The 14,721-nt window shown below is 36.4% G+C and overlaps 10 non-coding genes across 10 annotated transcripts; all 10 read right to left on the bottom strand.

Moving 5' to 3' along the window:
- Positions 1-8: 8 nt before the first annotated feature.
- On the bottom strand, positions 9-98 carry TRNAS-GCU (transfer RNA serine (anticodon GCU)). The gene is given in 2 exon segments: positions 9-44; positions 62-98. It is a non-coding gene; the product is annotated as a tRNA-Ser (tRNA).
- Positions 99-1,541: 1,443 nt separating this feature from the next.
- TRNAR-UCU (transfer RNA arginine (anticodon UCU)) lies at positions 1,542-1,631 on the bottom strand. Its single transcript is given in 2 exon segments — positions 1,542-1,577; positions 1,595-1,631. It is a non-coding gene; the product is annotated as a tRNA-Arg (tRNA).
- Positions 1,632-3,840: 2,209 nt separating this feature from the next.
- Positions 3,841-3,930, bottom strand: TRNAR-UCU (transfer RNA arginine (anticodon UCU)). Its single transcript is given in 2 exon segments — positions 3,841-3,876; positions 3,894-3,930. It is a non-coding gene; the product is annotated as a tRNA-Arg (tRNA).
- Positions 3,931-5,373: 1,443 nt separating this feature from the next.
- On the bottom strand, positions 5,374-5,463 carry TRNAR-UCU (transfer RNA arginine (anticodon UCU)). Its single transcript is given in 2 exon segments — positions 5,374-5,409; positions 5,427-5,463. It is a non-coding gene; the product is annotated as a tRNA-Arg (tRNA).
- Positions 5,464-7,672: 2,209 nt separating this feature from the next.
- On the bottom strand, positions 7,673-7,762 carry TRNAS-GCU (transfer RNA serine (anticodon GCU)). Its single transcript is given in 2 exon segments — positions 7,673-7,708; positions 7,726-7,762. It is a non-coding gene; the product is annotated as a tRNA-Ser (tRNA).
- A 1,443-nt stretch (positions 7,763-9,205) lies between these two features.
- On the bottom strand, positions 9,206-9,295 carry TRNAR-UCU (transfer RNA arginine (anticodon UCU)). Its single transcript is given in 2 exon segments — positions 9,206-9,241; positions 9,259-9,295. It is a non-coding gene; the product is annotated as a tRNA-Arg (tRNA).
- Positions 9,296-11,504: 2,209 nt separating this feature from the next.
- TRNAR-UCU (transfer RNA arginine (anticodon UCU)) lies at positions 11,505-11,594 on the bottom strand. Its single transcript is given in 2 exon segments — positions 11,505-11,540; positions 11,558-11,594. It is a non-coding gene; the product is annotated as a tRNA-Arg (tRNA).
- A 677-nt stretch (positions 11,595-12,271) lies between these two features.
- On the bottom strand, positions 12,272-12,361 carry TRNAR-UCU (transfer RNA arginine (anticodon UCU)). Its single transcript is given in 2 exon segments — positions 12,272-12,307; positions 12,325-12,361. It is a non-coding gene; the product is annotated as a tRNA-Arg (tRNA).
- Positions 12,362-13,037: 676 nt separating this feature from the next.
- TRNAR-UCU (transfer RNA arginine (anticodon UCU)) lies at positions 13,038-13,127 on the bottom strand. The gene is given in 2 exon segments: positions 13,038-13,073; positions 13,091-13,127. It is a non-coding gene; the product is annotated as a tRNA-Arg (tRNA).
- Positions 13,128-13,803: 676 nt separating this feature from the next.
- Positions 13,804-13,893, bottom strand: TRNAR-UCU (transfer RNA arginine (anticodon UCU)). Its single transcript is given in 2 exon segments — positions 13,804-13,839; positions 13,857-13,893. It is a non-coding gene; the product is annotated as a tRNA-Arg (tRNA).
- Between the last annotated feature and the right edge of the window lie 828 nt (positions 13,894-14,721).

The raw sequence follows: 14,721 nt of genomic DNA, 5'->3' as shown, positions 1-14,721 counted from the left end.
AAAAAATACGACTCTGGTGGGATTCGAACCCACAACCTTTGAATGACTTTGCCAATTCACTTAGCAGTGCAAAGCGCTATCCATTGCGCCACAGAGCCACATGAAAATCAACTTGCGTACATTAAGGGATGATCGAAGTTTTGTCAATCCAGTGTTTACTTCACATCATATTATCAAGCCTTCTGGGATACAAGAAAGAATAATTGTTTTCTGAAACATAAAATGTCTGTAGAAGAATCACTCTTCTGGGTGAAACCTTGAACTACACCTTTGTTCCTTTAGGGATAAATTCGGAGAATAGGGTATTACTGTATTTTCTTGCAAACTGAATACGTTTGGACAACAATTCCATACCTTAATAAAAAAGAACTGGATAAAAAGTGCAGCCATACAATTGGTTAACAATACAAAAACACAAAGAGAATATACCATAAATAGCTTTGAAAGAAGATTTTACTTTATATGTCGCTAGAAACAAATGTCTGAGTGTAGGGTGTCGTGTTTTTGGTCTATCTCATTTACAGCTATTATAAAGACAATGTTTCTGAAGGAAGGATACATTAGGAAAGTGCAAAGTTTCTGGCAGTAATGTTGTATTGCTTATGAGCAATATGTTCCTGTTGCAATGGAAGGCAGACTGCTTTTGATTCAGTTGCGTGCTGTATTAGATACATAGGTTCAACTTGGGTCAAATACTAAGATTAAAGCATCGGCCAAAAATAAACATTCCTCACATGCATAATGTTCCTTGTTTGAATAAGAAAGTAAAAAATGCGACTCTGGTGGGATTCGAACCCACAACCTTTGAATGACTTTGCCAATTCACTTAGAAGTCCAATGCCCTATCCATTGCGCCACAGAGCCAGATGAAAATCAACTTGCGTACATTAAGGGATGATCGAAGTTTTGTCAATCCGGTGTTTACTTCACATCACATTATCAAGCCTTCTGGGACACATCAAAGAATGATTGTTTTCTGAAACATAAAATGTCTGTAGCAAGAATCACACTTCTGTGTGAAACCTTGAACTGCACCTTTGTTCGCTTGGGGAGAAATTCAGAGAATAGGGTATTACAGTATTTTCTTGCCAAGTGAATAGGTTTGGACAACAATTCCATACCTTAATAAAAAAGAACTGGATAAAAAGTGCAGCCATACAATTGGTTAACAATACAAAAACACAAAGAGAATATACCATAAATAGCTTTGAAAGAAGATTTTACTTTATATGTCGCTAGAAACAAATGTCTGAGTGTAGGGTGTCGTGTTTTTGGTCTATCTCATTTACAGCTATTATAAAGACAATGTTTCTGAAGGAAAGATACATTAGGAAAGTGCAAAGTTTCTGGCAGTGATGTTGTATTGCTTATGAGCAATATGTTCCTGTTGCAATGGAAGGCAGACTGCTTTTGATTCAGTTGCATGCTGTATTAGATACATAGGTTCAACTTGGGTCAAATACTAAGATTAAAGCATCGGCCAAAAATAAACATTCCTCACATGCATAATGTTCCTTGTTTGAATAAGAAAGTAAAAAATGCGACTCTGGTGGGATTCGAACCCACAACCTTTGAATGACTTTGCCAATTCACTTAGAAGTCCAACGCGCTATCCATTGCGCCACAGAGCCAGATGCACATCAACTTGCGTACATTAAGGGATGATCGAAGTTTTGTCAATCCGGTGTTTACTTCACATCATATTATCAAGCCTTCTGGGATACAAGAAAGAATAATTGTTTTCGGAAACATAAAATGTCTGTAGAAGAATCACACTTCTGGGTGAAACCTTGAACTACACCTTTGTTCCTTTAGGGATAAATTCGGAAAATAGGGTATTACAGTATTTTCTTGCCAAGTGAATTGGTTTGGACAACAATTCCATACCTTAATAAAAAGGAACTGGATAAAAAGTGCAGACATACAATTGGTTAACAATACAAAAACACAAAGAGAATATACCATAAATAGCTTTGAAAGAAGATTTTACTTTATATGTCGCTAGAAACAAATGTCTGAGTGTAGGGTGTCGTGTTTTTGGTCTATCTCATTTACAGCTATTATAAAGACAATGTTTCTGAAGGAAGGATACATTAGGAAAGTGCAAAGTTTTTGGCAGTGATGTTGTATTCCTTATGAGCAATATGTTCCTGTTGCAATGGAAGGCAGACTGCTTTTGATTCAGTTGCATGCTGTATTAGATACATAGGTTCAACTTGGGTCAAATACTAAGATTAAAGCATCGGCCAAAAATAAACATTCCTCACATGCATAATGTTCCTTGTTTGAATAAGAAAGTAAAAAATATGACTCTGGTGGGATTCAAACCCACAACCTTTGAATGACTTTGCCAATTCACTTAGAAGTCCAACGCGCTATTCATTGCGCCACAGAGCCAGATGACAATCAGCTTGCGTACATCAGGGGATGATCGAGGTTTTGTCGATCCAGTGTTTACTTCACATCATATTATCAAGCCTTCTGGGATACAAGAAAGAATAATTGTTTTCTGAAACATAAAATGTCTGTAGAAGAATCACACTTCTGGGTGAAACCTTGAACTACACCTTTGTTCCTTTAGGGATAAATTCGGAGAATAGGGTATTACTGTATTTTCTTGCAAACTGAATACGTTTGGACAACAATTCCATACCTTAATAAAAAAGAACTGGATAAAAAGTGCAGCCATACAATTGGTTAACAATACAAAAACACAAAGAGAATATACCATAAATAGTTTTGAAAGAATATTTTACTTTATATGTCGCTAGAAACAAATGTCTGAGTGTAGGGTGTCGTGTTTTTGGTCTATCTCATTTACAGCTATTATAAAGACAATGTTTCTGAAGGAAGGATACATTAGGAAAGTGCAAGGTTTCTGGGAGTGATGTTGTATTGCTTATGAGCAATATGTTCCTGTTGCAATGGAAGGCAGACTGCTTTTGATTCAGTTGCATGCTGTATTAGATACATAGGTTCAACTTGGGTCAAATACTAAGATTAAAGCATCGGCCAAAAATAAACATTCCTCACATGCATAATGTTCCTTGTTTGAATAAGAAAGTAAAAAATGCAACTCTGGTGGGATTCAAACCCACAACCTGTGAATGACTTTGCCAATTCACTTAGAAGTCCAATGCGCTATCCATTGCGCCACAGAGCCAGATGACAATCAACTTGCGTACATCAGGGGATGATCGAGGTTTTGTCAATCCAGTGTTTACTTCACATCATATTATCAAGCCTTCTGGGATACATGAAAGAATGATTGTTTTCTGAAACATAAAATGTCTGTAGCAAGAATCACACTTCTGTGTGAAACCTTGAACTGCACCTTTGTTCGCTTGGGGAGAACTTCAGAGAATAGGGTATTACAGTATTTTCTTGCCAAGTGAATAGGTTTGGACAACAATTCCATACCTTAATAAAAAAGAACTGGATAAAAAGTGCAGACATACAATTGGTTAACAATACAAAAACACAAAGAGAATATACCATAAATAGCTTTGAAAGAAGATTTTACTTTATATGTCGCTAGAAACAAATGTCTGAGTGTAGGGTGTCGTGTTTTTGGTCTATCTCATTTACAGCTATTATAAAGACAATGTTTCTGAAGGAAGGATACATTAGGAAAGTGCAAAGATTCTGGCAGTGAAGTTGTATTGCTTATGAGCAATATGTTCCTGTTGCAATGGAAGGCAGACTGCTTTTGATTCAGTTGCATGCTGTATTAGATACATAGGTTCAACTTGGGTCAAATACTAAGATTAAAGCATCGGCCAAAAATAAACATTCCTCACATGCATAATGTTCCTTGTTTGAATAAGAAAGTAAAAAATGCGACTCTGGTGGGATTCGAACCCACAACCTTTGAATGACTTTGCCAATTCACTTAGAAGTCCAATGCGCTATCCATTGCGCCACAGAGCCAGATGAAAATCAACTTGCGTACATTAAGGGATGATCGAAGTTTTGTCAATCCGGTGTTTACTTCACATCACATTATCAAGCCTTCTGGGACACATCAAAGAATGATTGTTTTCTGAAACATAAAATGTCTGTAGCAAGAATCACACTTCTGTGTGAAACCTTGAACTGCACCTTTGTTCGCTTGGGGAGAAATTCAGAGAATAGGGTATTACAGTATTTTCTTGCCAAGTGAATAGGTTTGGACAACAATTCCATACCTTAATAAAAAAGAACTGGATACAAAGTGCAGACATACAATTGGTTAACAATACAAAAACACAAAGAGAATATACCATAAATAGCTTTGAAAGAAGATTTTACTTTATATGTCGCTAGAAACAAATGTCTGAGTGTAGGGTGTCGTGTTTTTGGTCTATCTCATTTACAGCTATTATAAAGACAATGTTTCTGAAGGAAGGATACATTAGGAAAGTGCAAAGTTTCTGGCAGTGATGTTGTATTGCTTATGAGCAATATGTTCCTGTTGCAATGGAAGGCAGACTGCTTTTGATTCAGTTGCATGCTGTATTAGATACATAGGTTCAACTTGGGTCAAATACTAAGATTAAAGCATCGGCCAAAAATAAACATTCCTCACATGCATAATGTTCCTTGTTTGAATAAGAAAGTAAAAAATGCAACTCTGGTGGGATTCGAACCCACAACCTTTGAATGACTTTGCCAATTCACTTAGAAGTCCAACGCGCTATTCATTGCACCACAGAGCCAGATGACAATCAACTTGCGTACATCAGGGGATGATCGAGGTTTTGTCGATCCAGTGTTTACTTCACATCATATTATCAGGCCTTCTGGGATACAAGAAAGAATAATTGTTTTCTGAAACATAAAATGTCTGTAGAAGAATCACACTTCTGGGTGAAACCTTGAACTACACCTTTGTTCCTTTAGGGATAAATTCGGAGAATAGGGTATTACTGTATTTTCTTGCAAACTGAATACGTTTGGACAACAATTCCATACCTTAATAAAAAAGAACTGGATAAAAAGTGCAGCCATACAATTGGTTAACAATACAAAAACACAAAGAGAATATACCATAAATAGTTTTGAAAGAATATTTTACTTTATATGTCGCTAGAAACAAATGTCTGAGTGTAGGGTGTCGTGTTTTTGGTCTATCTCATTTACAGCTATTATAAAGACAATGTTTCTGAAGGAAGGATACATTAGGAAAGTGCAAAGTTTCTGGCAGTGATGTTGTATTGCTTATGAGCAATATGTTCCTGTTGCAATGGAAGGCAGACTGCTTTTGATTCAGTTGCATGCTGTATTAGATACATAGGTTCAACTTGGGTCAAATACTAAGATTAAAGCATCGGCCAAAAATAAACATTCCTCACATGCATAATGTTCCTTGTTTGAATAAGAAAGTAAAAAATGCAACTCTGGTGGGATTCGAACCCACAACCTTTGAATGACTTTGCCAATTCACTTAGAAGTCCAACGCGCTGTCCATTGCGCCACAGAGCCAGATGAAAATCAACTTGCGTACATTAAGGGATGATCGAAGTTTTGTCAATCCAGTGTTTACTTCACATCATATTATCAAGCCTTCTGGGATACAAGAAAGAATAATTGTTTTCTGAAACATAAAATGTCTGTAGAAGAATCACACTTCTGGGTGAAACCTTGAACTACACCTTTGTTCCTTTAGGGATAAATTCGGAGAATAGGGTATTACTGTATTTTCTTGCAAACTAAATACGTTTGGACAACAATTCCATACCTTAATAAAAAAGAACTGGATAAAAAGTGCAGCCATACAATTGGTTAACAATACAAAAACACAAAGAGAATATACCATAAATAGCTTTGAAAGAAGATTTTACTTTATATGTCGCTAGAAACAAATGTCTGAGTGTAGGGTGTCGTGTTTTTGGTCTATCTCATTTACAGCTATTATAAAGACAATGTTTCTGAAGGAAGGATACATTAGGAAAGTGCAAAGTTTCTGGCAGTGAAGTTGTATTGCTTATGAGCAATATGTTCCTGTTGCAATGGAAGGCAGACTGCTTTTGATTCAGTTGCATGCTGTATTAGATACATAGGTTCAACTTGGGTCAAATACTAAGATTAAAGCATCGGCCAAAAATAAACATTCCTCACATGCATAATGTTCCTTGTTTGAATAAGAAAGTAAAAAATGCGACTCTGGTGGGATTCAAACCCACAACCTTTGAATGACTTTGCCAATTCACTTAGAAGTCCAACGCGCTATTCATTGCGCCACAGAGCCAGATGACAATCAACTTGCGTACATCAGGGGATGATCGAGGTTTTGTCGATCCAGTGTTTACTTCACATCATATTATCAAGCCTTCTGGGATACAAGAAAGAATAATTGTTTTCTGAAACATAAAATGTCTGTAGAAGAATCACACTTCTGGGTGAAACCTTGAACTACACCTTTGTTCCTTTAGGGATAAATTCGGAGAATAGGGTATTACTGTATTTTCTTGCAAACTGAATACGTTTGGACAACAATTCCATACCTTAATAAAAAAGAACTGGATAAAAAGTGCAGCCATACAATTGGTTAACAATACAAAAACACAAAGAGAATATACCATAAATAGTTTTGAAAGAATATTTTACTTTATATGTCGCTAGAAACAAATGTCTGAGTGTAGGGTGTCGTGTTTTTGGTCTATCTCATTTACAGCTATTATAAAGACAATGTTTCTGAAGGAAGGATACATTAGGAAAGTGCAAGGTTTCTGGGAGTGATGTTGTATTGCTTATGAGCAATATGTTCCTGTTGCAATGGAAGGCAGACTGCTTTTGATTCAGTTGCATGCTGTATTAGATACATAGGTTCAACTTGGGTCAAATACTAAGATTAAAGCATCGGCCAAAAATAAACATTCCTCACATGCATAATGTTCCTTGTTTGAATAAGAAAGTAAAAAATGCAACTCTGGTGGGATTCGAACCCACAACCTTTGAATGACTTTGCCAATTCACTTAGAAGTCCAATGCACTATCCATTGCGCCACAGAGCCAGATGACAATCAACTTGCGTACATCAGGGGATGATCGAGGTTTTGTCAATCCAGTGTTTACTTCACATCATATTATCAAGCCTTCTGGGATACATGAAAGAATGATTGTTTTCTGAAACATAAAATGTCTGTAGCAAGAATCACACTTCTGTGTGAAACCTTGAACTGCACCTTTGTTCGCTTGGGGAGAACTTCAGAGAATAGGGTATTACAGTATTTTCTTGCCAAGTGAATAGGTTTGGACAACAATTCCATACCTTAATAAAAAAGAACTGGATAAAAAGTGCAGACATACAATTGGTTAACAATACAAAAACACAAAGAGAATATACCATAAATAGCTTTGAAAGAAGATTTTACTTTATATGTCGCTAGAAACAAATGTCTGAGTGTAGGGTGTCGTGTTTTTGGTCTATCTCATTTACAGCTATTATAAAGACAATGTTTCTGAAGGAAGGATACATTAGGAAAGTGCAAAGTTTTTGGCAGTGATGTTGTATTCCTTATGAGCAATATGTTCCTGTTGCAATGGAAGGCAGACTGCTTTTGATTCAGTTGCATGCTGTATTAGATACATAGGTTCAACTTGGGTCAAATACTAAGATTAAAGCATCGGCCAAAAATAAACATTCCTCACATGCATAATGTTCCTTGTTTGAATAAGAAAGTAAAAAATACGACTCTGGTGGGATTCGAACCCACAACCTTTGAATGACTTTGCCAATTCACTTAGCAGTGCAAAGCGCTATCCATTGCGCCACAGAGCCACATGAAAATCAACTTGCGTACATTAAGGGATGATCGAAGTTTTGTCAATCCAGTGTTTACTTCACATCATATTATCAAGCCTTCTGGGATACAAGAAAGAATAATTGTTTTCTGAAACATAAAATGTCTGTAGAAGAATCACTCTTCTGGGTGAAACCTTGAACTACACCTTTGTTCCTTTAGGGATAAATTCGGAGAATAGGGTATTACTGTATTTTCTTGCAAACTGAATACGTTTGGACAACAATTCCATACCTTAATAAAAAAGAACTGGATAAAAAGTGCAGCCATACAATTGGTTAACAATACAAAAACACAAAGAGAATATACCATAAATAGCTTTGAAAGAAGATTTTACTTTATATGTCGCTAGAAACAAATGTCTGAGTGTAGGGTGTCGTGTTTTTGGTCTATCTCATTTACAGCTATTATAAAGACAATGTTTCTGAAGGAAGGATACATTAGGAAAGTGCAAAGTTTCTGGCAGTAATGTTGTATTGCTTATGAGCAATATGTTCCTGTTGCAATGGAAGGCAGACTGCTTTTGATTCAGTTGCGTGCTGTATTAGATACATAGGTTCAACTTGGGTCAAATACTAAGATTAAAGCATCGGCCAAAAATAAACATTCCTCACATGCATAATGTTCCTTGTTTGAATAAGAAAGTAAAAAATGCGACTCTGGTGGGATTCGAACCCACAACCTTTGAATGACTTTGCCAATTCACTTAGAAGTCCAATGCCCTATCCATTGCGCCACAGAGCCAGATGAAAATCAACTTGCGTACATTAAGGGATGATCGAAGTTTTGTCAATCCGGTGTTTACTTCACATCACATTATCAAGCCTTCTGGGACACATCAAAGAATGATTGTTTTCTGAAACATAAAATGTCTGTAGCAAGAATCACACTTCTGTGTGAAACCTTGAACTGCACCTTTGTTCGCTTGGGGAGAAATTCAGAGAATAGGGTATTACAGTATTTTCTTGCCAAGTGAATAGGTTTGGACAACAATTCCATACCTTAATAAAAAAGAACTGGATAAAAAGTGCAGCCATACAATTGGTTAACAATACAAAAACACAAAGAGAATATACCATAAATAGCTTTGAAAGAAGATTTTACTTTATATGTCGCTAGAAACAAATGTCTGAGTGTAGGGTGTCGTGTTTTTGGTCTATCTCATTTACAGCTATTATAAAGACAATGTTTCTGAAGGAAAGATACATTAGGAAAGTGCAAAGTTTCTGGCAGTGATGTTGTATTGCTTATGAGCAATATGTTCCTGTTGCAATGGAAGGCAGACTGCTTTTGATTCAGTTGCATGCTGTATTAGATACATAGGTTCAACTTGGGTCAAATACTAAGATTAAAGCATCGGCCAAAAATAAACATTCCTCACATGCATAATGTTCCTTGTTTGAATAAGAAAGTAAAAAATGCGACTCTGGTGGGATTCGAACCCACAACCTTTGAATGACTTTGCCAATTCACTTAGAAGTCCAACGCGCTATCCATTGCGCCACAGAGCCAGATGCACATCAACTTGCGTACATTAAGGGATGATCGAAGTTTTGTCAATCCGGTGTTTACTTCACATCATATTATCAAGCCTTCTGGGATACAAGAAAGAATAATTGTTTTCGGAAACATAAAATGTCTGTAGAAGAATCACACTTCTGGGTGAAACCTTGAACTACACCTTTGTTCCTTTAGGGATAAATTCGGAAAATAGGGTATTACAGTATTTTCTTGCCAAGTGAATTGGTTTGGACAACAATTCCATACCTTAATAAAAAGGAACTGGATAAAAAGTGCAGACATACAATTGGTTAACAATACAAAAACACAAAGAGAATATACCATAAATAGCTTTGAAAGAAGATTTTACTTTATATGTCGCTAGAAACAAATGTCTGAGTGTAGGGTGTCGTGTTTTTGGTCTATCTCATTTACAGCTATTATAAAGACAATGTTTCTGAAGGAAGGATACATTAGGAAAGTGCAAAGTTTTTGGCAGTGATGTTGTATTCCTTATGAGCAATATGTTCCTGTTGCAATGGAAGGCAGACTGCTTTTGATTCAGTTGCATGCTGTATTAGATACATAGGTTCAACTTGGGTCAAATACTAAGATTAAAGCATCGGCCAAAAATAAACATTCCTCACATGCATAATGTTCCTTGTTTGAATAAGAAAGTAAAAAATATGACTCTGGTGGGATTCAAACCCACAACCTTTGAATGACTTTGCCAATTCACTTAGAAGTCCAACGCGCTATTCATTGCGCCACAGAGCCAGATGACAATCAGCTTGCGTACATCAGGGGATGATCGAGGTTTTGTCGATCCAGTGTTTACTTCACATCATATTATCAAGCCTTCTGGGATACAAGAAAGAATAATTGTTTTCTGAAACATAAAATGTCTGTAGAAGAATCACACTTCTGGGTGAAACCTTGAACTACACCTTTGTTCCTTTAGGGATAAATTCGGAGAATAGGGTATTACTGTATTTTCTTGCAAACTGAATACGTTTGGACAACAATTCCATACCTTAATAAAAAAGAACTGGATAAAAAGTGCAGCCATACAATTGGTTAACAATACAAAAACACAAAGAGAATATACCATAAATAGTTTTGAAAGAATATTTTACTTTATATGTCGCTAGAAACAAATGTCTGAGTGTAGGGTGTCGTGTTTTTGGTCTATCTCATTTACAGCTATTATAAAGACAATGTTTCTGAAGGAAGGATACATTAGGAAAGTGCAAGGTTTCTGGGAGTGATGTTGTATTGCTTATGAGCAATATGTTCCTGTTGCAATGGAAGGCAGACTGCTTTTGATTCAGTTGCATGCTGTATTAGATACATAGGTTCAACTTGGGTCAAATACTAAGATTAAAGCATCGGCCAAAAATAAACATTCCTCACATGCATAATGTTCCTTGTTTGAATAAGAAAGTAAAAAATGCAACTCTGGTGGGATTCAAACCCACAACCTGTGAATGACTTTGCCAATTCACTTAGAAGTCCAATGCGCTATCCATTGCGCCACAGAGCCAGATGACAATCAACTTGCGTACATCAGGGGATGATCGAGGTTTTGTCAATCCAGTGTTTACTTCACATCATATTATCAAGCCTTCTGGGATACATGAAAGAATGATTGTTTTCTGAAACATAAAATGTCTGTAGCAAGAATCACACTTCTGTGTGAAACCTTGAACTGCACCTTTGTTCGCTTGGGGAGAACTTCAGAGAATAGGGTATTACAGTATTTTCTTGCCAAGTGAATAGGTTTGGACAACAATTCCATACCTTAATAAAAAAGAACTGGATAAAAAGTGCAGACATACAATTGGTTAACAATACAAAAACACAAAGAGAATATACCATAAATAGCTTTGAAAGAAGATTTTACTTTATATGTCGCTAGAAACAAATGTCTGAGTGTAGGGTGTCGTGTTTTTGGTCTATCTCATTTACAGCTATTATAAAGACAATGTTTCTGAAGGAAGGATACATTAGGAAAGTGCAAAGATTCTGGCAGTGAAGTTGTATTGCTTATGAGCAATATGTTCCTGTTGCAATGGAAGGCAGACTGCTTTTGATTCAGTTGCATGCTGTATTAGATACATAGGTTCAACTTGGGTCAAATACTAAGATTAAAGCATCGGCCAAAAATAAACATTCCTCACATGCATAATGTTCCTTGTTTGAATAAGAAAGTAAAAAATGCGACTCTGGTGGGATTCGAACCCACAACCTTTGAATGACTTTGCCAATTCACTTAGAAGTCCAATGCGCTATCCATTGCGCCACAGAGCCAGATGAAAATCAACTTGCGTACATTAAGGGATGATCGAAGTTTTGTCAATCCGGTGTTTACTTCACATCACATTATCAAGCCTTCTGGGACACATCAAAGAATGATTGTTTTCTGAAACATAAAATGTCTGTAGCAAGAATCACACTTCTGTGTGAAACCTTGAACTGCACCTTTGTTCGCTTGGGGAGAAATTCAGAGAATAGGGTATTACAGTATTTTCTTGCCAAGTGAATAGGTTTGGACAACAATTCCATACCTTAATAAAAAAGAACTGGATACAAAGTGCAGACATACAATTGGTTAACAATACAAAAACACAAAGAGAATATACCATAAATAGCTTTGAAAGAAGATTTTACTTTATATGTCGCTAGAAACAAATGTCTGAGTGTAGGGTGTCGTGTTTTTGGTCTATCTCATTTACAGCTATTATAAAGACAATGTTTCTGAAGGAAAGATACATTAGGAAAGTGCAAAGTTTCTGGCAGTGATGTTGTATTGCTTATGAGCAATATGTTCCTGTTGCAATGGAAGGCAGACTGCTTTTGATTCAGTTGCATGCTGTATTAGATACATAGGTTCAACTTGGGTCAAATACTAAGATTAAAGCATCGGCCAAAAATAAACATTCCTCACATGCATAATGTTCCTTGTTTGAATAAGAAAGTAAAAAATGCAACTCTGGTGGGATTCGAACCCACAACCTTTGAATGACTTTGCCAATTCACTTAGAAGTCCAACGCGCTATCCATTGCGCCACAGAGCCAGATGCACAGCAACTTGCGTACATTAAGGGATGATCGAAGTTTTGTCAATCCGGTGTTTACTTCACATCATATTATCAAGCCTTCTGGGATACAAGAAAGAATAATTGTTTTCGGAAACATAAAATGTCTGTAGAAGAATCACACTTCTGGGTGAAACCTTGAACTACACCTTTGTTCCTTTAGGGATAAATTCGGAGAATAGGGTATTACAGTATTTTCTTGCCAAGTGAATTGGTTTGGACAACAATTCCATACCTTAATAAAAAAGAACTGGATAAAAAGTGCAGACATACAATTGGTTAACAATACAAAAACACAAAGAGAATATACCATAAATAGCTTTGAAAGAAGATTTTACTTGATATGTCGCTAGAAACAAATGTCTGAGTGTAGGGTGTCGTGTTTTTGGTCTATCTCATTTACAGCTATTATAAAGACAATGTTTCTGAAGGAAGGATACATTAGGAAAGTGCAAAGTTTCTGGCAGTGAAGTTGTATTGCTTATGAGCAATATGTTCCTGTTGCAATGGAAGGCAGACTGCTTTTGATTCAGTTGCATGCTGTATTAGATACATAGGTTCAACTTGGGTCAAATACTAAGATTAAAGCATCGGCCAAAAATAAACATTCCTCACATGCATAATGTTCCTTGTTTGAATAAGAAAGTAAAAAATGCGACTCTGGTGGGATTCGAACCCACAACCTTTGAATGACTTTGCCAATTCACTTAGAAGTCCAACGCGCTATTCATTGCGCCACAGAGCCAGATGACAATCAACTTGCGTACATCAGGGGATGATCGAGGTTTTGTCGATCCAGTGTTTACTTCACATCATATTATCAGGCCTTCTGGGATACAAGAAAGAATAATTGTTTTCTGAAACATAAAATGTCTGTAGAAGAATCACACTTCTGGGTGAAACCTTGAACTACACCTTTGTTCCTTTAGGGATAAATTCGGAGAATAGGGTATTACTGTATTTTCTTGCAAACTGAATACGTTTGGACAACAATTCCATACCTTAATAAAAAAGAACTGGATAAAAAGTGCAGCCATACAATTGGTTAACAATACAAAAACACAAAGAGAATATACCATAAATAGTTTTGAAAGAATATTTTACTTTATATGTCGCTAGAAACAAATGTCTGAGTGTAGGGTGTCGTGTTTTTGGTCTATCTCATTTACAGCTATTATAAAGACAATGTTTCTGAAGGAAGGATACATTAGGAAAGTGCAAAGTTTCTGGCAGTGATGTTGTATTGCTTATGAGCAATATGTTCCTGTTGCAATGGAAGGCAGACTGCTTTTGATTCAGTTGCATGCTGTATTAGATACATAGGTTCAACTTGGGTCAAATACTAAGATTAAAGCATCTGCCAAAAATAAACATTCCTCACATGCATAATGTTCCTTGTTTGAATAAGAAAGTAAAAAATGCAACTCTGGTGGGATTCGAACCCACAACCTTTGAATGACTTTGCCAATTCACTTAGAAGTCCAACGCGCTGTCCATTGCGCCACAGAGCCAGATGAAAATCAACTTGCGTACATTAAGGGATGATCGAAGTTTTGTCAATCCAGTGTTTACTTCACATCATATTATCAAGCCTTCTGGGATACAAGAAAGAATAATTGTTTTCTGAAACATAAAATGTCTGTAGAAGAATCACACTTCTGGGTGAAACCTTGAACTACACCTTTGTTCCTTTAGGGATAAATTCGGAGAATAGGGTATTACTGTATTTTCTTGCAAACTGAATACGTTTGGACAACAATTCCATACCTTAATAAAAAAGAACTGGATAAAAAGTGCAGCCATACAATTGGTTAACAATACAAAAACACAAAGAGAATATACCATAAATAGCTTTGAAAGAAGATTTTACTTTATATGTCGCTAGAAACAAATGTCTGAGTGTAGGGTGTCGTGTTTTTGGTCTATCTCATTTACAGCTATTATAAAGACAATGTTTCTGAAGGAAGGATACATTAGGAAAGTGCAAAGTTTCTGGCAGTGAAGTTGTATTGCTTATGAGCAATATGTTCCTGTTGCAATGGAAGGCAGACTGCTTTTGATTCAGTTGCATGCTGTATTAGATACATAGGTTCAACTTGGGTCAAATACTAAGATTAAAGCATCGGCCAAAAATAAACATTCCTCACATGCATAATGTTCCTTGTTTGAATAAGAAAGTAAAAAATGCGACTCTGGTGGGATTCAAACCCACAACCTTTGAATGACTTTGCCAATTCACTTAGAAGTCCAACGCGCTATTCATTGCGCCACAGAGCCAGATGACAATCAACTTGCGTACATCAGGGGATGATCGAGGTTTTGTCGATCCAGTGTTTACT

The sequence above is a fragment of the Ambystoma mexicanum genome (assembly GCF_040938575.1).
Source record: "Ambystoma mexicanum isolate Mex_15411 chromosome 12 unlocalized genomic scaffold, UKY_AmexF1_1 Mex_chr12_unloc.1, whole genome shotgun sequence".
Classification (NCBI taxonomy): Eukaryota; Metazoa; Chordata; class Amphibia; order Caudata; family Ambystomatidae; genus Ambystoma; species Ambystoma mexicanum.
Note: the sequence above shows the minus strand (reverse complement) of the source record. Positions and strands in the feature narration are given on the sequence as shown.